The sequence below is a fragment of the Tetrao urogallus genome, assembly GCF_951394365.1.
Source record: "Tetrao urogallus genome assembly, chromosome: 4".
Lineage (NCBI taxonomy): Eukaryota > Metazoa > Chordata > Aves > Galliformes > Phasianidae > Tetrao > Tetrao urogallus.
The window spans coordinates 41,412,804-41,428,616 of NC_136817.1; positions in this window are offsets into that span (position 1 = coordinate 41,412,804).

Sequence of the window (15,813 nt, forward strand, 5' to 3'; positions counted from 1 at the left end):
AGTCCTTTCAGTGTGTGAAAATTCAAAAGAGAATGAAAATTTTATTGCTTTTGGAATCATTCATGAGCTCTGAATAAAGACAAATCCTAGACACCTCTTTGCATATTGCTTCTTGTTAGGCAATTTGATTTTTAAAGAGTTGTGATATCAGGAAAATAAATGCTAGTGATTCAGTCTCAAGAAAACAAAGAATTTGTATATTTTCATAGTTTGGAGTTAAAGACATTCCACACCAACCATTTTTGATGATTCTGCATAGAAGTTCACTTACATCCAGTTATTAGTAGAGCTTACTTTTAACAAGTGCTTGAGTTATACTATCAAGTTTTTGATCTGAATGTAATCATGGAGTCCCCAGAGTAAATGTTGATGAATCAAATTTATTCTCTTTTTATTGAAAGCCACTGAAAGGAAAATAATATAAAAAGCATGATTCAAAGCATTTAAAAAAAAAAAAAAATCTTTAAAATGACAGTATAGTGATTTTAATTTTTTTTTTTTTTTGCCTTTGAGAAAAGCAGCTTTCAGGAGCCTCTAGAAGGCAGATGTTCACTACATGAACCTGAAAGTTTTCCTCATTCAGATTTAGAATTTATTCAGAAGTTAGAAAATGGAGGGGAAAAATTATTCCAAATTTATGCAATGCCATCAGGTCCTTAATTTGAATAAGTTCTCCTACTGAAATAAAAGATTTAAAGCAGAAAATGTTTATTTTGTACATTTCGCCTTGTCCAATAAAGAGGGTGGGTTTTTTTGTTTGCTTGTTTTTTTTTGCTTTCCAATACTTTTCATTGAAGTGCTGAAGTTACAGATATTTAATCTCCTGAGTAAGAAAAAAATAATTTTCAAAGTGCCATGAATCTTTGGGACATATTCAGGAATGGCATAGCTGAATTTTAAGCTGCCAGAACTTTCACTACCACGTTTTTGTGATGTATAAAAGGCCATGACTTTTGGGATTCTTCTCCATTTTTTTTTTTGAAAGTGATAGAGGCAGAAGTTACATCAATAATATCTGCTGTAGGCATTAAAAGTCAAGACTGTGCATTATAGATGTTTCCAAAAGCCATCAGGATTAGCGTTTGAGGATTATTCCAAACGTGGCGTCTGCTCAACTAGAAAAACTATGAGAATTTCCATGCCTCATGATAAAAGCTTTTTAACTAGTAATTAGCATCTACCATCAAATTACTGATAAATTTAAGAGGACATTTACTTAGTGACTGATTCCAAGCTGTCAACCCTTTCAAAGTAATACACTTGTTTCCAGCCTCCAAGTAAACCTTGGTCTAGTCCTCCATGCTGATATGAGATTCTTTTCAAAAGCGCTGAGAACTTGCACTAATCTCTTCTTATGTTGTAACTGGAAACCTCAATTTACAAGAGAGCAGACTATTTTTGAGGCCATTGCAAGCATTCTGCCTAAGGATCCCCCACACAATTGCTCCACTTTTATCAGAGCTCTTTCACTTCAATCCTGAAGCACAAAAATTGTTAAGGATAATGCCACATTAAAATAGTTGTCTGACTATGGTTTAACTGTATCAAAAACCAAACAACCAGATCAAGTTGCAGATAAATTCTGTTGGAAAGAGCTAAATCCTATTCATCTGAGATGCACTCACAGGAAAGCCAAGGAAATCACTATATTTCCTAATGACTTCTTTGTCCCTTATTTCTTACATAGAAACATCTAGCATCAGACCTAGTACAAAATGTATGGAGCATGAGTGGAGCCACTTCATCTTTCCTCCACATTCCTCCAGTAACACAATCACACCCTAGGTTCCGGCATTGGGACCCCAGTGATCAAGCCAGCTTTTCATTACGTGTTGAGAAGCTGAAAGGTATTAATATATAGCTATTCTTTTAAAGAGTAAGTTAAAAGCTAGCAGAAATGTGACAGCTGCAGCCATCAAGCTGCCCTGCTCTCATTTCCAGTGAGAATTGGAAAACATTCAGAACAAGGTTATTGGCTTATAGACTCCTACAGTTGTAAGAGGTCTGAAGTCAGAAGTGGGTATATCATACATTTTCTGAAACGAGCAAAGGCTCATTGGTATTACCAACACCTCAGATCTCAAAGTAGACAAATTCTCAGTTTACCAGGTATGTATTCTTAATAATAGTATTTAAAATAATAAAATATCTTACTTGAATTAGTCAGGCAGTATTTCCTTCAATATTTCATAAAATCAATTAATCAGCTCACGCTGGTAAGATCAACCACCAACACATCAATCTACAAGAGTATGAAGGTTCTGGGTGGCTGCTTAGTCTTTCAGTGCTGCCACCACTGACCCTCATAATGCAGCAGAAGATGAAAATGACACACTTGGAAATTAGCAAAGGTGTCATACATTTAATGCATTGTGATTTTCTGCAGCAAATTCTAGTGTTTGAAAGGTTAAGTGGCAGGAGCATGATCTCATAGCAATAAACAAAGAATTTCAAGGAAGCCAAAGTCTGTCAAAAAACTTCAAGCCTTAGAAGTGCATAATTATTTATCTTCTAATCACCCAATATAGCTTATTCCAAACTTGTGGATACTTCTCTTAAACAGCTAGTGCTCCAAAAGATCACATTATTAGCCACATACTGAGGAGCACATATCCATTTACATCAGCCACCTTCAAATGGACTCCAGTGAATATCTACTTTTAGTACACAATTTCCCAAACTTTTCCTCTTGAATTGCTCCTGCAATCACAACTGAGTTTCAAAACTTTTTGTCTGGGTCTGGCAGCTACAGTGATATATTGAAAAACAACACGTTAGTTTATGCTCATAGTACCCTAATAACATAAAGCCAAATATACAGTCTCATCTTTGATATTCGGAATGCCACAAATAGAAACTATTTGAGACAGAATTGTAGGATTTGCTTGGTTATCAGTGTTGTCATCCATTCAGCAAATTATATAACCACATACTGTAAAATTCCGAATGAATGAGCAGATTCCTATTTTTTAGAAGAAAATTGAATTTTACACTTTGTCAGTGATTTAGCATTCATTGAAGATCTACAGACAAAGTGATATGTACCTTCACGAGACTCATCAGTTCAACTTATATATAGTCTGTTGAAAGGCTGGCTTGCGAAGAGCATACTTTGGAAGAGAACAGAAAAACAACTCAGCTTCTTCTGAGTGCTAGGGTTTCCACCTACAAAAGATGCTAGAATTAGCACTAACATTTGGTTAAGTGATAGGTAGGAGTCCTAGCTGGGTAGCTAGCTAGCTAGCTCAGTGTATAGAAAACTGTATGAAGAGAGGTCAGTGTTTGGTTTGCTAAAGTCAGAAGAACCCATTATGAACGGGTTCAACCTGAAGAACAGCTAACAGCATGCTAACTTTTCCTAATCTATGTCAACTCAAATAACAGTAGTTAAGCCACTTAACACTTCAAAAAAGTTATCCCGATCCCAGTGTATTTTTCAAAAATTCATTTTAAAAATGAATTTGACCAGTATTCTCCCTCTGCTATCCCTCAAAGCAGTAATATTTCTCTTGCCTGTGCTAGGCATAGTCTCTGTAGAAAGCCCTCAGAATAACGGTGGTATTTTTAGTCGCATTGTCCTTATTTATTTGCCACATCTTTTCATTACATTTTATTAAAAATAACAGTGGTCTTCAATAGAACTTAACTACAGTCTTATTATAATACTCTTCAATGATTTTTTAAAAGCCAGATTATCATCCTTTTGTTTGATTTCGTTTGTTTTTTTTTTTTTTTTTTTTTTTAGACAGAAGACAAAGAACAGGGTAAGAAAATTCTTACACTCTGTTAATTTTAACCACTTTATCAATTGTGAGCTGCCATTCAAGTTAATCAAGTGATTCCATTATTATTATCATTAGTTTAAGAGAATGAAATCATTGGTACTAGTCAAGATATAAATAGCTGTGGCATAGCTGAAAGCTGACACAATCCTAAAGCATGCTTGCAAACATTTGTCTTTTTTCCAATCAGATAGCCTAACTCTCCTAAGAATTCTTAGATATCTACTCTAAAAAAAATTGCAGTCCTGTAATGAAATTTAAATTATTAACATGCCAAAAAGCATTCATTAGATATCCTACACTCACAGTCATACTATTCCATAGGAGGGAGTTATAAGAAATGCTTGTCAATTAACATTGTGAATTCCAATTTTTGCTCTGCATCACATCCAGTACTTCTTAGTAGTACAGTTATTTTCTAAACTGATAGGGCTAATGAAGTAACAAGATTTGGATCTAGAATTACAGAAAAACATATGCACAACTCAAAAAAAAAAAAAGCATCCTGAACAACAAATGTTTTCTCCGGTTCTTATCAGTTCAAAAGTACTTTTCTTGCATCTTACCCAATGCAAGCTTTTAGCCTTTAATTAACGAGACACAATTTTAAGAACTAAGTTGTTCTAGGTATTATTGCAGTTAACTACATTAATTATTGAACTAAGAGGCAGAAAAAAAAAAAAAAAAACACTCTCACAGCACTTTAGTTGAAGAGTATTTAATCTGCATAACAGCTGTATCTAAGTCTTAGTTTTACACAGGATGCCACTGCAGCCTGTACTACTGTATGAATGAATTAAACTGTCTGAAAGAACTCAGTTTGAATGCATTACTAAAGCAAAGATTATATGGACTGAAATATCACAAAAAAGATTAAATTTATCACTGTAACTGTGATTGAATTTCGATTTACATTTTTCATCACTTACTTGCTGTATAGGAGATCATTGCACTCCTGGAGAGGAAGCTACCCTCAAAACATTGGATTTCAGTTCTGCATTTAATTTTTTCTTTAAAAGAGCTTATTTTCTTGTGCCCATGCTCCTTTCATAGGTAGGATCTTAGGACCTTTACAGAATATAAATCATTTTAGCCATAAGGGTTTAAAGACAATTTGAACTATAATACTTATTTCCCCAGATAGTATAGCAACTGTTATCAGTCAAATTGAAAAAATCTGAAAAGCCTGAGACACCACAAAGCTTTTACTGCTATCCAGAGCATTTGGCATACTGAATATTTTTGCCAAATATTACCAATAAGTGATTGCCTTCTACATACTTCACGGTACGTGTATGTGCTTGAAGGAACAGGACATGTTTGGGAAAGCCTAGAAAAAGGTCTTCAAATAATTCTCAGAGTAACTCACCTGCCCTATCTAGCCAGTCTTGAATCTGTGTTAAAATACCTGAAAGGCAAAACAAACATAAAAAACAACACTAAAAACTTTGATTTGTAGCAAACCCTGTTCTTGCTTTTCAGAAACTGTCCATTATTCTGCAGTGAAGAACAATAAAGCAATAGTGTGGCCCTGCCCATGAAAATGAACCATAATCTATAGAAGTAAAATAGTTTCCAGTATTACTAATTCAGCCAGACTGGTACAATTAGTCAGAAAAATGTCTACCTACAATTTCTCATCAACACATTTTATTGGCAAAAAACATTGCTGTGGCCAGGGTCTTACCTCCACTCATGTAATCAGACTACTGAAGTCTCAGTTTGTGCAGGCAGTTCTAACCAGTGATCATGACATACTGTGGCCAAGATTCCTTTGTACATGGATTAGCATGGTGAACCAGAAAACTGACACAGAAGGCCTTTAGCAGCTCCCCTAGTCAAGATGGATCATTGTGACTCCCCTCCAGCCCCACTAATGTTCAAGAACTTTATTATAAAGCATTTTATAGTTAAGTGTTGCTGCTATTTTTAAGTAAATCTCATCACTGAAGGACATGTGCAAACAAGCCTCAGCCCACAGCAAGTTTCTGGTTCTTAAAGATGCATATGGAAGTGAAGCAATCACAAAAGCTTTTGATAAAGAACTTATAACAACAATACGCCCTTCTAATCATATCTAAATGAAACAATATGAACATTTCTCAGCACTGAAATACAAATATTAAGTGCATTAAAATTTGTATTTATGTTGAAGTTGTGACTCCTGAACACACTATTTTGCCACATGAAACATCAGGTTCTTTGGATATTTTATGCAAGCCCAAAATACTTTATAAATCGTTAAGTCAATATGAACCAAGAGAAAACAACATATATAGATAAATATTCAGAAACTTTGAGACAGAAACGTAACTGTGTAGATCTAAGAGGGGCACAAGCTCAACATCTTTTGACATACCAATTTAATTTGTCTTGACATTTGTTTTCTACTGGCTATGCAGAATTATTTTTTACATTTTCATGTAATAAATATGTTCTAATAAGCAGCATCAAGTTGTACAATCAATATTAGATTGTTTACTACATTTAAAAAAAATGTCTTAATCTACATCTCTTAAGCACAAAGGCAGCATTTCCAGAGAGAATATCACTATGCTGGGGAAAACAGTACCTGCTGGCTGAGCAGAACATAGTACCATCCTGTCATTCTTAGAAGCACAGCTTCAGCACAACAGTTTCAAGAATTGAAGTGAATGCATACCAGGTTTCACAGCAGGTTGCCACTGGCATAACAACAGCTTCAGTTCTCTACTCCTGATCCTGATGTCATCATCCAAATCTGAAAATCTGAGCCTTTGTGTATGTGATCACTTAAGTACACGTGAGAATACATACCAAGTTAGCCTGAATAACAAGAATGGATAGTACTTCTCAGAAGGTATTGCACAGTTTCCAGAGAAAAACAATAACCAAAGAAGTTACATTTCAGACACAAAAAAGAATCAGTAGATCAGCACAATTATTTTACTATCCAAGTCCATCCCAGGTCTCCTGCAGTGATGCAAGTATTATGTTTGCTTCTTAGTTTTAGCTGTTTTCCTACAGAGCATAATCTAAAAAAGTACAACAGTAAATTTACAGTCTGTCTTGAAACTTATCTGAAAATAAGGTACTGCAATTTCCTATGTGCTCTGCTGTAACCAATATATTTAGTATACTTGCTAAAAGAATTTGAGATCAGTTCACTAAATGCAGGCTTTTTATTTTAGCAGAAATGTTAATAGCATTCTGTATTCCACCTATACTTTTGATTTAGAACATCTCTGATGCACTAGAAAGAACTGAACTGCTGGTATCCCAACAAAAATTTATTAAGGCAAGCAAGACAGCAGACCCTTCCTGACAAAAAAGATGAGTTGCTAAATGTTGTTGACAGTAAAAACAATTCATTATTTCCATTTAGAGGCAATCAACCAAGCAAGTCCAGCTCATCAAAAATAAAGCTGATGTCTGACATTTGATCTAGAAAAAAATAAACAAACAAAACCTACTGAATGCCCAGGAAGCACTTTGAATTTTCCAATACATAAATACTGCTGTCCTGTTATTTAGTGCCCAAGTATTATGACACAACTGCTTTGAGATGCAGGGGGATAAGAAATGCCCTACTCTTTGAAGGGGCAGACAGTTTAATCAAACTGATAATTAAAAAATATAAAAATTGAACTTACTCTTTCCATTGGAAATTGTTTGTGATCTATAGGTAGCTTTCTTAGTTGCCAGAGCAAGCATATATTCTGCAGAATTAAGGAAATTTAAGACTGTCTTTAAAATTCCATGTCCATAAAATTCCAAATTTATGAGACAGAAAATTAAAGATAGGCTCTTTCAAATAATGAGGTATTTGTCAAGATTAACTATAGGTCACATTCAGTGAGAGTGTCAGAAAACTATTCTCTCTGCTTTCTATTAGGCATAAAAAAAACACTGAACAACTTTAATAGTTGTAATTCTAACTTTTCTACCACAAAGTCAAACTTAAACACTTTCTGAAGTTTTCCTGCACACAATCTGCACAAGTATGGTAAAAATCTTTTAAAAATATATTGTAGTTCTTGTATAGCAAATCAGATGAGGAAAAAAGCTTTAGGAGGTCATCCAATGTTGAAGCACTACTTTTACCACACTTATCTTCAATAATTTTGAACCTGAAGTACTAAGAAAATTAAAGCCTTGTTATTAAAATATTTTGGGAAAAGCTTGAAATTCAAAAAAGTATTTTTGCTCTTTGCAGTTTTTTTAAAGATAAATTAGCTAATTTCACATGAAATAATATGATATTTCAATACACAATGTAATAAATATAATTCCATACCACTTCCTAAGGAGGAAAAAAAAAGAGATGTTTGCCATATGTTCAGAGAACAATTTCTTACTCAACCTTTCCTGGAATCATCAAATGGATTAATAATAAATTACTCCTGAATTGTGGTAATACATGGGACAAATCAGACACGTCTATATCAGAAATCTATTGCTATATACTATATGAGAAGATAAATGAAATTGCAGTGACCAAGTTTAAGGTTTAGATGGAGGAAAAGTTGTTCAGTGTATCTGAGTGGCCACAATTAAAATCATCTTTCAGTTTAATGGATACACAGTACAATTACAGAGGACAAGTATTTTCTTAGTAGAAGTGTTGTTTCATTGCAGAAATATAACTCTAGATAATGGATACACAGTTCATAAGATCTTATAACTCTTTTGACTCAAAAATTAAGAGCACTATACTTAAACTGAAGCCTGCCATGCAAGTATTTTTTCCCTTATCTGCATGTGCTACCTCAAAAGTTACTGAAAGCTAGTTAAACATAAGTTACTTCTTCCCAGGAGTTGTCATTAGGTCCTCATGGGATGCAAGTGTGGGAATAAAGTGCTCAGAGCATCTTTTCCATTTATCCTCCTGTACCTGGATTGTCATTACATTGGTAAGCTCAGTCTGTCAAGATCTGATTTTACTTCCTTGACTCAATTTAGGAAAAGAAAAAGGCTAATTCTAGAACATAGGATCTCTTTCCAAAGGGAGCTTGAATTTTTTCTTTTCACTACGTTGCGCTTTACAAAATTTTAGTATATAACTAAAAGGCAGAAGCTTTTTTACCCTCATAGATCCTAAAAGATATTTGAAGTTTCAGAACTGAAGGTCCTAAATTTCACACAACTTATAAGATATATAAGGCTAGATAAGGCACCTTGTCTGCATCAGAAATATCTCAAGAAGTAGATCCAATTTTTGCTGCTATTTATTTCCACTGACCCTTAGGATAGAATGTAAACTAATAAGTACCTGCTGGTTTACCATATGTATTTATTCTTCTCAAGATTCAAGCTGTGGAAAAGAGCTCTAAGCACATAATGTTGTCTGAACCTAAGTTCATCACATTCATTCTAAATACATTTTGAGTGCTCTGGCTAGTGATCATTATACCGATGCTCTAAGACATTCTTCAGCTTGTAATATTCTGTCATTTTGTAAGAGCACAACTTGAGATTCAGTATCAGTTTGTGACAAATGCTGTCTTGAACTGACACCAGTTACCTAGATGCTTTCATTCAACAGTGTAATATAAAATTACCAAAACCTGGTTCCTACAGTAAGCGCACAGCAGAGCAATCTGGAAATAGGTATTCTCTAAGAATTCTCAAGCAGAGATAGCACAATATCACTCCTATTTCAGCTATGCATCAGAGGGAATCCTATGTGTTGGCTTAAGATCGAACGAACCTCGCATCTAGTTTTAATTCTCCACAGAGGTACAGAAGCTTTTGAGCTGCTGTAATTCTTAATAATTCTATCCAGTATCTTGGGCTATCCAGTCCCCCTTAAATAGCAATAAATAAGAATTATAAGCAATAAGAATTAAAAAGCACGCAAACAAAAAACTCATACAGAAGAAAAAAAAAACAAAAAGATATAACCTTGGAACTAGTTACACAACCAACACTTCTAGTTATAATGCTCAAAATTCCATTTTATAATGTAACCACAATGTTCAGGCTTTTGTATTTTCTATGTATAAATTGGGGTTTCTTCTTGAATGTAGATGCTTAAAATGATTTAAAAACAAACAAACAAAAAAAAACTGTAGGATGTAATATTTGTCTTTTCATTTTTGCCCAGCTCACAGTTTGAATTTCAGAGCTAAAGAAAAATATGCCTGCTTTGATCTTTCAAATGATGATGCATGCACTTGATCATTTCTAAAGAAAGAAAATGTGAAACGTGCACAATTATGATCAGTGTACATACACACAATTTAACATTTCCACCTGACCCTGCTCAGCACATGGAACATTTACAAATGGTTCCAGTGTTCAACTTAAGTGCTCAAACTTGCAGTGCTTACTGAGCTTCAAGGGGTGACAGTTATTATGAACTACATACTTGGTTCAAAGAACTGACAATTTCCATGTTTTGTGATTCAAGACACAGCTACCCATAAAAGTTTACTAACTATTGTAAATAATTTTTATTAAGAATTTTATTTATTGTTGTAAATATTGAGGATGCATTTTCAGAAAAATTATTACTTACTACCGAAGCTTCAGGGATTTTGAATTCATAACTTACTATATCCCTCCCTATTTCATGCTTAGGCATTCATCCTAATTGCTAAAGCCTCAGAATCCACACAAAAGCAGTAGGCAGGAGATACTGCTTGTGTGTAGGCAGTAACACTTCATCTTCTGGAAACTGAGAAAAGATTATTCTTTTATGCACAACTTGGGAGAAAGTTTGCATAAATACTCAGTGGCAAGAACGGGAAACCCAGACTTAGAAAATATGTGGGAAGTCAAGTCCCTAAGAGCTCAACTTTAATGGAGAAGGAACTTCATTGGGTAAAGACGAGCAGTAATCAATAAACAAAAATAACCAGTATTTTTGTAAAACTCTGGACTGGACTCATCATTAAACATTACCCCTCCAGAATCCTACTTATACAAGCGTGTCACAAGGAGGCAAGTACCAGCATTTTCTAAGCTGAAAATCCACAGAACCTTTGCTTTTATGAATGACAGCGTATATCTGGTTACAACTTACTCTAAATGCATGGTGACAGAGAAATACTGGTTAGGGACATACTAACATGATACATCAAATCACTTTTCAGAAAGCATGGTATTGCCACAGTATAAATTTTGGTGCATAAATAAATTACATGATTGCCTATAGAAACTGATTAGAGGCAACACAAGATAATTGTCTGAAATTTGTATTAACAAAACAGCTGAAAAAAGCAAGATAACATGATATTTTAAAAAAATGTAGAAAACTTAACATGTTTTATTCTATTTCCTGTACAAGAACATTTACAATTGAGTATTACCTCCAATAAGGCGACGGCTTGTTGAGCTGGAAAAAACTATCCTGGAGAATGTTCTCTTATTACAATTACTCTGCAACCACAAAGGTTTTGAAGATTGCTTTGATATTTGTGTTGTAAATATGTTGTAAATTTCCAACAGAATATGAATGTCAGTGCAGGCGGCTGATTAAGGGTATCTTAGGTAGTGATATTTTCTGGTTACAAAATTTAAATCTATTATTCCTGATGTTTTAATAACATTTCTTTCTTCCCTCCTCCCCCCCCTCCCCCCTCCCCCAAATCAAAATCAGTATCTGGAAGGTCACAGGCTGTATTTGTGTCACACATCACTTTATAAATCAACCCCAAATCACAGTACTGTAGCATTTGCTTTATTCCCACATCAGCTATACTCATTTTCTTTAGATTTCTAGCACAGATAAAGTTTTGAGCACAACTGACTACGTGAGATTCCTCTCTAGTTTGAAGCATATCACATACAGTACATTCGCATTCTTTAGATTCAATATATATATATATTTTTTTTTTTTTCTTCAATTTTTCTCCTCCCTTTTCCTGAAGATCCTTGTATTCCGCGAATACATTACAACCCTTATGACCGTTAATGCAGCAGTGAAAGAACAAGAAATCAATGAAAATCTCTTTGGAAGGAACCTCTGTAGGTCATCTGATCACATCTTCAGCTAAAGGCAGGGAAATTTTCAAGTTGTGGCTGCGGAAGATGCATATGGAATACTGACAGGCTGCAAAATACCGGTAATATTTCTTCTTCAAAGAAGTTCAGCTGAGCTCTCCATGAGCCTCAACGTACACTAACAGGTTACCAGGCAGTAAAACAACCAGATTACAAAGAAGTCCCCACTGCTTCTCTATTTCTGTAATGTATTATCTTCCCTTGTAATCCTGCCTACAATTAGGGTTCATACATTTAAGATGTCTTAAGGAAGAACAGAAATCTGTACCTATAAATCTCATATCAACTAATGTTTCTTGCTGATTTAAACAGACAATGGAAAAAAAAAAAATCTATGACCATCTAGAACAATCAGGAAACTTGTAAATTAAAGAGGGGCCACACAGAATAAAAAGTTAATCCACAATGAAAAGTAGGAAGGCAGAAGGATGAAGCAAGTAGAGACTGCTGAAACATGATCCGTTAAAGGACCTCAGATTTTTTTTCAAGATGTAATGTGTAATTTAATATAATGCAAAAAAAAAAAAAAACCAAAAACAAAAAAACCAGAAAACTGATGTGGAAAAATTAAGGCTGCTGTTCTTCCACATGAAAATCCATGGCTATCCCAATTTGTTTTAATATTAGCATTAGTGACTTTTTTTCCTAATTTATTAGATTAGTTCTTCCTTCCCAAGACTCCAAAGAGCTCCTCATAGAAGTCCCTAGGTAAACAGTCCTAAAGTGAACTGCTTTCTTGACACATTTTTGTTTAGGAATTACTTTCATAATCCAAATCACTGCCCTTAAGTGAGCAGAACTGCCTTTTTCATGTGCTAAGAAAAACAATTCTTCAAGTATACTGAAAATAAAAACAACTCTCCACATGCTTCACAGCAGGCTAACTGCTCAGAACAAAAATCTAGTCAATTAGTAATGATAGTCATAGGAGACATCTACACCCTTCAGCACAAGTTTCTATTTAATAGGCCTATTCTTACTTCCCGCACTGATAACTGTGATCCACCCCGTGAAGAGTCATGCATTTGTAATTCAGTCATCTTGCTTTAAGGTAAATGCTTATTTAAACTGTGTGTAAAAAGAGATTCTGTGCAAATCTGAAGGAAGAAAACAGTAATACAACATACAAGGTTGTTGGGTCAACATATTCAAGAACATATTTTGACCCATTGATCATAAATAGCTCCTAGGTTCAGCATGCATAAATAAGAATTTAACTGAAGCTGCAAATTGTTATTTCAACTGTATACTTCACACTGAAGTAACCATGCCACAAAAAACCCTGAAAACACTGATAGTTCCTACTACTTCCATACCCGATTATAATTCTGCAGTAACAGAACTACAAAACTCGTTAATGTCAAAGATTTCTAACTGAAAAATAGGTCTCAGTAAAGAAAAAAAAAAATCAATTATAAATAAAATGCATTTTAACTATAAGTTCTACAAGAAACTGTCGTTATCCAAAGCAAGAGATTTAGATGAGCGACTTACAAACTTGCATGCGCCTAGACAAATAACAGCCACTGGGAAAAGAAAGTTGTAGACTACCAGCTATGAACTCTGAAGAGCTAGGTAGCATTCATTTAGAATGAAATCCATTTTGTTTATAGTTATTTGGTGATATGAACTCATTGGAAAACATAAACAGTAACACCTTCTATTCTGACAGATTTCATTTCACAGAAAACCATCAATACAGTTAATACATTACACAAGACAGGTTAAAAAAAAATTCTTCCTCAGAAAGCAACAAAGATTCCATTTCAGATACTGAAATTAGCCTGATTTTAATATGTAATCAAAACTACAGAAGAAAATCAGAATCTGATCTTTTTGAAAGAAGTAAACGGCCTTACAGTAAGAAATTGACATGATTATCAACATGGAACTAAGTTCTGGAAAATCTATTCAAAAAGATAACAGCTATTACAGGTCAGTTCTTCTAATTTCCCACAAAATGAAGAACAGTGACTTTCCCTTTACAAAAACTGTGTGTGTTGTGCCCACAAAATCTTTACATATTAAATAATCTCTCACTTCCAAAGAGCACCTCAAAACACTTTGGGCTAAAACACAAGAATTGCAACACTGTAACGTTCAGGATACTTTCCATTTAAAAGCAGAGTGAATTTTCCCCAGCAAATCCTTTATGCCTCTTGAACTGGTTTTACCCAACAAAAAGGTCCTACTTTTGTGAAAGCCAAACTCAGCAGCAGCATGCATGCGTAGCACTGTGTTGCACTGATGGCATTTCCTGGTGAAACACATTTTTCAGGTAATACTCAGTTTCTAATTATATTTCCAGTAGAAAAAATAGTCTCCCCACCTGTGAGAAATGTATCATGACAAAGTTTTATTCACCATGAAATTCACATGGAGACTATCAACTGTATCAGCCTACAGCTTTTTTGCATTTTTCCCCCCCTCTCCTCTGGCTTTATTATTTTTTGTTTTGTTTTTCCTCTGTTTGCAGCTTCCAAAGTAACTAGAGAATGCAAAATGTACCACAAACCAGCATGATGCAACTCACCAGCATACACTGGATATCAGTCAGCACTACTGGGGTCAAGGGTGCTCTGTTCCATTTGCTTTGTTCCAGAATATTGGTAGGATCAGTGCAATGATCACTATTTCTGATAAGTAGGAAAGAAGTTCAGAGTTAAACATTTAGCATGATTCTTCTCATCTTTTCCTAGATGCACATATCAATTGTAGGAGTGAATTCATCAGAGACCAAAGAGCCTGTACTTTGCTTATAGACAACACAGCAGTACTTGTTTTGCATTTACTGTAAGGTTAACATGACTCAATTCACAAAGAGGAGCAATTTCCAATTATCCAAAAGTAGTCCAACTCAGCATTAAGTTGAAGTAGCTTTTCGGAATGAGAAATAACACAAAGGCACGTGCAAATTCAGAGGAATACAAATATCAGTCAGTAAATACAGTGTCACGAAAGGATTTCCTCAATTATCTGTTTATAAGCAGGTTATATTAAACTAGATTCACTGCAAGTTTTCCAAAATAATTTATTTCTTACTGAAAAAAGCAAATGTGTAAGTATTTGATCGTAATAGCTTGGTTTAGACAAACTTGGCAGATCATAATAGGCTGTCCATAGAAACCTGTCCAGTTTCTGCTAGCAGCTAGGCAGAAAAGCTCCTTTTCACAAGAGGCAGGCTGCACAGAAGGAAGAACTGACTTATCTCGTTATACACTGACTATGGCTGAAGAGGCTAGAGATGAGCTAGCAAAAAACCTATTAAGATTCCTTTACAAGTGTCACACAAAAAAATACAGCAGAAAAATCTTCGAGACAAAACTAAAATGAGGTCAAAGACTTGCAAACAATAGATACGCTCACCCTTGTATAAAACAGGGTCAAACAATAAGCCATCCAAGGACAGCCAAGGTCACAGAAAACAGATAGCAAAAATAGAACAGACTAATTAAAGCATCAAAACTAACAGAGAACATGACATTGGTTGATCATAAATATGAATCTCCAAGGGAAGGATATCTATTCAGAGCTATCTATTAGCTAGTTATCCCTGAAACCATGTAGTATTTATGCTTTCTTACATTTATTAACATATCCCAGTTTACTTTGTGCTATGTTTGTTGAAAAAGTTGCAGAAAAAAAAAAAAAAAGAAAAAAAAACCTTTTTCCTCCTTTCTATAACATTCCTATGTTAGCATATTACACTTACAGATCTCCTCTTTTGTCTCCTGGGACTTGCCCACTCAAAAAAAAAAAAACAAACCCAAAAACAACAACAAAAAAAAGGGAAGTTCTGACTTTAGATTAGATAACATGCTGAGTAGTGGAACAGCCTTCCAACTCTACTTGCCAGGAGACAATGACAAGATGTCCAAATTCCCCTAGCAATCTACCTTATACCGAAACCACCATATGAAAACAAACTGCAAGGAAAAAGGTGCTATGAGTGGCTTCCACAGTCTGTTTTTCACAAATTCTGATGTGTTTTCATGGCCATCAATGGCAGTAGCCACCATAATTGCTTTTACTATACAAGGTAAAG